The following is an 8,216-nucleotide window of genomic DNA, read 5'->3' as shown; positions in this document are numbered from 1 at the left end:
TTTACAAATTACAGGACACGAGAATTTAGGGCATCAACCCCAACATACAAGGTGAATCATGTTCAAGTTATAATCTAATGACCTATAGTATATGGATAAGTTGGGTACCATGATCTGGTAACACTATGGATATGACACACTTTGTAAGTGTTATAAACGAATTGATGCAATTTGTTCATGTAGAGACATGTGAATGGGGGTATTCTATAAAAGAGTTTTTATAAGATTAGAGCGCGAAGTAGTTAATCTTTCTTTATAAAACTGTTAATTGAAAAGATTAATATTTCATAGGATGCCCGTAGGTAACTCAATCTCAATCCTGATTGAGTTATGGATTTCTACCTATGAGGGATTGTCCTTTGATTTGTATCAATGAGAGTGGTCCAAGTTGTCGACTCAATAAGTCTATCATTTTGGGGACGAATCTAAGTGGGGAGCTGGGAACATAGCTACATAAGATGGATTACACTCCTTCCTGCCTTTAGGAAAAGTAGAGGAGTTGTTGCTTTAAGTGTTGACTCCGAATATTGAACAATTAGACCCATCCCTCTCATTGACCTGAGAGGGGTTTTGTTTATAGTTGAACCATAAACAGGTTTTTCATTAGAGCGTCAGTGGGACTTAAGGAACAGAGGTAATTACAGGGGTAAAATGGTAATTTGACCAAGCTGTAATTATGAATAACTTGTGAAAGATTGACTTACTAGTAACTATTATATCCGTAGACACATAAATATATCTAGAGTGCGGAGAGTGCAGTTATGGGTCTTTAATGGAGTGACCTATAGTTAACGAATGTTGATTAATTTAATTAAAGAGTTTAATTAAATTAATCTCATATCATTGGAGCTTTTGATCTATAGGTCCAATAGGTTCTCTTGCTCGTTCACTAAGGATAAAACAAGGATTAATTAGTTTTGGAAAAATTTGAATAGTTCAAGTTATTTGGGAATTGATTTAATTGTATATGATACAATCAACATAATGTATATAGGTACGTTATATTATAAAGTTAATTTTTAAATGAGATTAAAAAAGAATATATTCTTAGATCCCCTTGTTCGTCTAAACTTCTATTAAGACATAAGTTGGATGTCATGCACATTGAAAAAATGTATGTGACAATTCGCTTGAGACTTTATTGAACATTATTGAAGGTAAAACAGAAGACATAAGAAACACTCATCTGAATTTGGTAGATATAAATATATGAAAATACTTACACTTGCAAAAGTAAGAAACTAAAATCATAAAACGATATGTTGTGTGTATCCATTGGTTGCTAGTGAAATGGTATCTTTTTTTGTATGTTCTTAGAATCTGTTAAATTTCATGATGATTTTGTCTCAAACATATAATGATGCGCGAGTGTCAGCGATGGGAATGTAGGGGTGTTGAAAGCTCACAACTCTCATATATATTCAACTCTATTATTGAAATATTCCTATTGTTGTTCAAGCAGACTTACGAAAGAATGTGTTAACACTTGTTATTGAGTTCTATAATTTCTTTCGTGATCTATACATGAAGATAGTGTGCATTAGAGGCTCGGATCTATTGGAAGCAAATATTGTACTCACACTTTGTAAGTTTGAAAACAATCTTCCCCACAAAATTTTATGATATATCTTGCAGTTCACTTGCGTATAAGAGGAAGATTGTTGGTCGGTCCAATAGTTTGATGTACCCTATTGATAGAAGCTTGCGAACATTGAAAAAATACGTAAAGAACAAAGTTCATCACGACTATTCCTTAAGTTGGATGCGTTCGAGCTTCATTGGGTCGAAAGCATTAAGGGAGTGTACATCAACCCGAGCTTCCACCATTTATTAAAGTTCATCAAACTTTGATATTTGCAAATTTGTTAGATTTAAATGTTAACTTTATTGTTTTTTTCTTAGAAGGCAAGGAAACCTTGTTACAATATTCTCCCAATGCCATCTTAGGAAAAACTTCTCTATGCCGCATAGTGTAAGGTGCAACTGTTGAAGAATAATCCAGAAATTTCCTGCACATAATGTATATCAACATAATTGATTTAAGCAAGAAATTAGAAGTTGTTATATATATTGATTATGTATATTTTAGAGAAAAGAAAGGAATTTGGAAATGACCTTTTGTGGAAAATCATCATCTTCAATTTGAGAATTGATCAACTTGGCAGCATGATGAGTTTAGGACTAGAGGCTATATCTGTCTGTTAAATAATTAATTCTCGTTATTGAAGTAAATTAATGGCATATTTGAGAGAGTGATTTTGTTAAATCACTCTATTTTCTCAATCACAAGAGATGTTCATGAGGGAGGGTGGTCGGCAACAGTAACTTTCTCGTCCCTGTTCTCTGTCCCATATTTCATTCTCCATTCTTACCAAAAAAAAAAAAGTATTTAATTGTAGGATATTGGGATAGGGTCTTTTTTTTTAAAGAAAATTTGCGGGGTTGAATTTCCCATGAAAAATTATCTTCATTTGTTTTTTAGAAAAATAATTAATTAAATAAGTTCTATTGAAATGTTTTAATTATATAGTTAATTTTTCACTAAAATTATTTCATTTAAATGGTTAATTTCACCTGAACAATTTAAATTTAGCAAGGAATACATTTCATGTCCTTGTTTAGCTTACATGAAAACTTTTTTTTTCACTCCCTTTTCCCATAGGGACAGGTCCGTAGGAAAAATGAGTATCCCAACTCTAAAATTTGCTTTAAACATTCAAAATCAATTTTGATTGTATGAAAATAATATTAAAAAATATATAAAATTAGATATTAAAATAAATTTTAATAATTAAAGAGATATTTTAATTTTCAAGTGATTTTCAAGAAATTATAGCTTTATATCATGCCTTAATTAACAAATAAAATGTATAATATAAATTAAAAAACACAATGTTTTCCCTATTAAGACCGAAATATAAGTCAAATTAATAGAGTTTTGTTGAGTTTGGGGTCGAACCCAGGGATTATCGACTAAGATGCATTTGAGTTTACGTCTGATCTTAACGCAATGAAATCTCAACTATGCGTCGAGAATGTTTTATACAGCTACCTTATTGGACTAAGTACTAATGTGGTGAAAGTATATGCTGGTGAACAGTGTAAGTGATAGTGAGTGATAATGCATTGAATGGTTGTGGAAGTAAAGATGGTGATGACAATTACAAACACAATGAAACAATGTACGTGAAATATGAAGGAAATATCAATGAATATGCAAGGTTGAGAAAGATTTAGTAACATTTTCCTAAGTAATGCATAAGTCATGTGTTTATGTCATTAACTCATAAAATAAAGAACTCATCTCTCGATGTTTTTAAGTCACATATCCTATTTCTAGGACACATGCTTGAGTTAATTTTAGACAAAAAGTTAACTTTATCTCTAAAGTCACTTCTTTCTTTGTTTAATGAATTCCACAATGACTTACTCTCTTAAGAAGTTGATTATTTCTACTTAAATTAATCCCTCAATCAAATTAAGTAATGTAACATGCAAACATTAAACAATATGAACTTTAACTTATGCAATACTTAGTAAAAATGTTAGTTTAACTTCTCCAACCCATTGAAGAATTAGTTGCTCATGATAAAGGAAAGAGACAATATGGATAGATTGAATATTGAAGAAATCATTTTTATATTAAAGCATGACAGTCTTTCAATTTCAAATTACTTAATACAAATAAGTTGACAAGAAAAATGTTATAAGGAGTAGAAAATAAAAATGTCAAGCTTCCTGTCGCAATGTCTTACTTCCTTCAGCTTGCATGGTGGTTGCTTCAATGGCGATTACAATGGAGGTGGTGGAGTTTTCTCCTGTTTCAAAGAGGAAGGCTAAGGTCTCACTTAGAATTCCTCAAAAAAAAGCTTGGAAGGTGGACGATAATGATGGAATTATAGAAGAATATGGGCAGAGCTTTAGCCAATCTCTCGATGGGAATTCTCTCTCTAAAACAATTTTCAGATGGGCTATATTGATAGGCATCAAATAAAAGCTTCTTTGTTTCTTTCTAATGATGCTCTGATACCTGTTCATTTAATTTCATGCTTTGTTGCACCGGCTACTTGCATCATATGTTCATTAGCTCTGTCGGGACTGTTTCAAATCAGCTACCAACTTGCATTTTGGTTTGACATCCAACATCTACATGTTTGTCTTTTTCTCTCTTCATGTTTCTGCTCATCGCATGGTTCTTTGCATGCAAAATATGGAGTTGATCTGATCACTTTATATGTAAGCTTTTGTTGCGTTAGTTTATTTTTGCTTCTTTTCATCATAAATCCTGTGTTCAAAGATGTTAAATTTTATAATTTTCAGAATAATGAGTTTTATAAATGCATGAATACAAAATGCAATTCTCAACATGAATTTCATATCAGGTTAATGCATTTTCCTCTAGATTTCCCTAATTATTCTAAATAAAAGGGTACAATAAGTTGTATTTCTACATGTTATCAGTCACATCGTTTCAGGCCACTGTCACATCATTTCAAGTCTCAATATTTGTTCAAAATTTTAAAGGATTTGTACTCTAATAGTAGTTTTGAAACATTTACAAAAAATCAAAAATAATATTGCAACTTAAGGAGAATATATATGGGTACTTTTGAAACAAGGAAAAATTCAAGGTTAATTATTTATTAACATCTTGGGTTAGCATATCATTTTGGCTCATGTTCTTTCAAATGTCTAATTTTAAGGGCTAGTTGCATAAATAGAATTCAAGCCCAAAATAATAGAATATATAGTACAAGGATAAAATAATTGTATATATAGATTAAAAAATGGTAAAAGACTAAAAAACCTATGCCTAGCCACCATTTTGCTCGCTTCTTCCCAATTTTCTCAAATTAAAAACTATCACTGATAGTTTCTATCAATTTCTATCGATGATAGTTTCTATCAGTGATAGCTTTCAATTTGAGAAAAATTAATACAATCTTGAAATATTATCTTTTAATTTGCAATCAATTATCAGTAGTTATCATTGATTCAATTTCATCAATTGGAATCAACCTTGAAATATCAATACTTAATGCTATCAATGATAGACTTCTATAACTGGTTATCATCTTTGAAAGAAACTCGATATATAGATATCACCTAAGTTCTATCACCGATATCACTAACATCTCATATTGTGGTTATCAGTGATTGCTTCTTTCACTGATAACATCATTGATAGGATGCTATCAATGATCTCACTGATATCATGCTATCAGTGATAATTCTCTATCACCGATAACGTGCTATTAGTGGTAGCTTCTATCACCGATAACGTGCTATCGAGTACCTTTTATCATCGATAACGTGCTATCGGGTAGCTTCTATCATCGATAACATGCTATTAGTATTAGCTTCTATCACTGGTAACATGCTAGCAGTAGTAGCTTCTATCAATCATAGCCACTTTTTGCCCCTTTCTTATCCTTCCCAAATATTTATAAGTCCCTTTTCTTTTCAATGATAGCTTCTATCACCGATAAACAAGCTATTAGTGATAACTTCTAGACATTCCACTTACATTTTAGTTCGAGATTCAACTTTATTAATTAAATTCACTAAGTAGGCTACCAATTATAGATTTCTATAAGTGGCTATTAACTATGAAAATATAATCAGAGATTAAGCTATCAGTGATAGAAAATATTAGTGGCTATCACTGATAGACTTTCATTTATTATTTATATTTATTATTTGTTATAATAATCAAACTCGATGATTGGCTTGTTGGCGTTAAATCACTAAATTTAAAAAATAAGAGAGAGAAAAAGCAAAAAACTGAAGAAAGGAAAGAAGATTAAAAATAAAAAAAAAAAAAGAAGCAAAAACGAGAGAAATAAAAGAAAAAGAAAGAGAAGCAGAAAATCGGAGAAAGAATAGAAAATAAAATAATAACAAAGAAAAGGGAAGAAGCAAAAATTGAAGAAATGAAAAAAAATAAAGAATAAGCAAAAACTAAAGAAAGAAAAGAAAATTAAAAAAAGGAAAAAAAAAGAAGGAAATGAAAGAAAATAAAAAATAAAAAGACAAAAAAATGTGTGCAACAAGATAAGACAAGTGAGAGCGAAATTGAAAATTAAAAAGAAAAAAAAAATCAAAGATTGACTAGTCAACTCATTCATATTTGCAAATATTTTAAAGATGTAATATATTTTTAGATTTTTTTTCCTTATTCTACTATCTATTATAAATATCCTAATTTTAATCTATATGCTTTCAACAAATCTTAAAATTAGTCTTTTGATTTTGCAGTTAATTTATTGTTGATTTTGTTCAAAAAATTTAGTGTACCTCAATTCATATTCTCTTTATAAATTGTGAAAATATATATTCACATAATATATCTTTACTTCTATGAAAATTGAACAATTTAAAGTATTGGGACTAAAATGAAATGGAACAAAAATATAGGAACTAAAATGATATTTTAACTGTTTTTTTCTTCTTATAATTTAGCTTAAATTATGTCTTATCATAAAAAATAAATATTCATGTTCTTACCTTGTAAGCATATGACAAGTAGCTTTCTCCAAACCCTCCTAAATTTTGTATCTTTATTAGAAAATTAGCTCCTTTCCGAAGTGCTTCACAACTTTTCGCATGTCTTCTCCGCCCATGACAATGCCTCAAGTGCAAACCATGTTCCATAAGTATAGCATATTCCCCAATGTCCATACCTACGTATACAATTCAATGAAAATTTTATTTCCTCAATAATTTGCTAATAATTAAAAAATTTAATAAATAAATGAATCTTGTATAGGTTACCAAGAACCATTAGGGAATTGCATGTCCGGCCTTGTTGATAACATTATTGATCTCTTGGGTTCTGTGTGATGGGTACTGTTTCCTAAATAAGAGAAAGGCCTGCAATGGCAGATGAGGTGCACTCCAAAATGGCGATTGCTACCGTAGATTTTCCTCTCTACTCCATCAAGATTCGAAGTGTTCTCATGATCCTTCTTCAAAAGACCCCTCAACCAACTAAGACATTTCTGAAGAAATTCACCACTTACTAACCAACACCCCACTGCATTAACACAGTCTAGATCTATTTATTAGACACTCAATCTAGATTCCTATCCACTTCAACTCCTTTTCTCACTCAACTACCCAAAATGACTTCTGTTTGCTACCTACCAGGCTCATGTTTTGTTGAAAAAAAGAATTTGGTCCTATCTCTTAATAAATGAACGAGGGGAAACAATGTGCTTGTGACGAAGATGGGTCCATACGTATCTTTTCGATTTTCTTTCTACCTAAATCATTGGATTGGTTGAGGTTCACATTCAATACCCTGATAGCGACCCACGTACAAATCAATTCAAGGAATATTCTACTTGGGTCGAAAAGACAAATAACAGACATAGGTACATCAATCGATGATAAAGTCCGAAAGTATTGTATATTGATAATATCGAAAATGTGCTATCTTGCTATGCTTAATTCGAGGTTGTTCCTAAATCTTATGTGTTTATTTGATGATTTCATAGGTTTCAAGCATCTAAGAGATAGAGTCAAGTGTTAGTGATGAAATGAAGTTAAAATGCGCTAAAACAGAGCTCAAATGCATCAATCGAGAAAGAAGACGTGAAAATGACCAAATTATCCCTGAAGCCATGGTGTAGCGGCACAACTATGCGCCATGCTCGATGCTTTTTCCCGAGAAAGCCAAATTCGTGCAAAGTGGACAGTGTCACAGTGCTCCGAAGTTCGTCTGCATACAATTCTCGTTGGAGCCACGGTACCGTGCCAATTTTTATAAATTGATGTTTAGCTACCTACAATTTTTTTTTTTCTTTGAATTCAAGCCGTTTACAGCGTTCTTCACTATTTTCTTCTGTCTCTTGTTCTTGGGTAGGCTAAGGTACTCGTTATAGCTTAGACATAGAGTAGTTTCCCTTGATTTTGCACACTTGAGGTTTAGATTGTTTTATACCAATTTCTTGTATTGTCTTTCTATTCTTTCTCTAATTATGAATTATTATGATTGTATCGATGCTTGAGGAGGTATGATCATTAGCTAAAGACTTAATTTGCAACACGTGGTATTTAATTGTTTATTAATCCACAAGTAGCAATAGGTTAAATTAGCTTGTAAGTTGTGAATTAATATCAACGAACATTGATTAATTGACCTAGGGAAGAACTATATTGAATGACTAATTAGGCATTTCTTATTAGAAATTCATCTTAGCAAATTCCTTAAT

The 8,216-nt window shown here is 31.2% G+C and overlaps 1 long non-coding RNA gene across 1 annotated transcript; it reads right to left on the bottom strand.

The window, feature by feature from the left end:
* Positions 1 to 3,622: 3,622 nt before the first annotated feature.
* Positions 3,623 to 6,998, bottom strand: LOC120080449. The gene is made up of 3 exons (XR_005482517.1): positions 6,775 to 6,998; positions 6,508 to 6,683; positions 3,623 to 4,285 (listed from the first exon to the last, which is right to left on the bottom strand). It is a non-coding gene; the product is annotated as an uncharacterized LOC120080449 (long non-coding RNA).
* Between the last annotated feature and the right edge of the window lie 1,218 nt (positions 6,999 to 8,216).

Source organism: Benincasa hispida, chromosome 6 (assembly GCF_009727055.1).
Source record: "Benincasa hispida cultivar B227 chromosome 6, ASM972705v1, whole genome shotgun sequence".
Lineage (NCBI taxonomy): Eukaryota > Viridiplantae > Streptophyta > Magnoliopsida > Cucurbitales > Cucurbitaceae > Benincasa > Benincasa hispida.
This window is presented reverse-complemented; position numbering and strand designations above follow the sequence as displayed.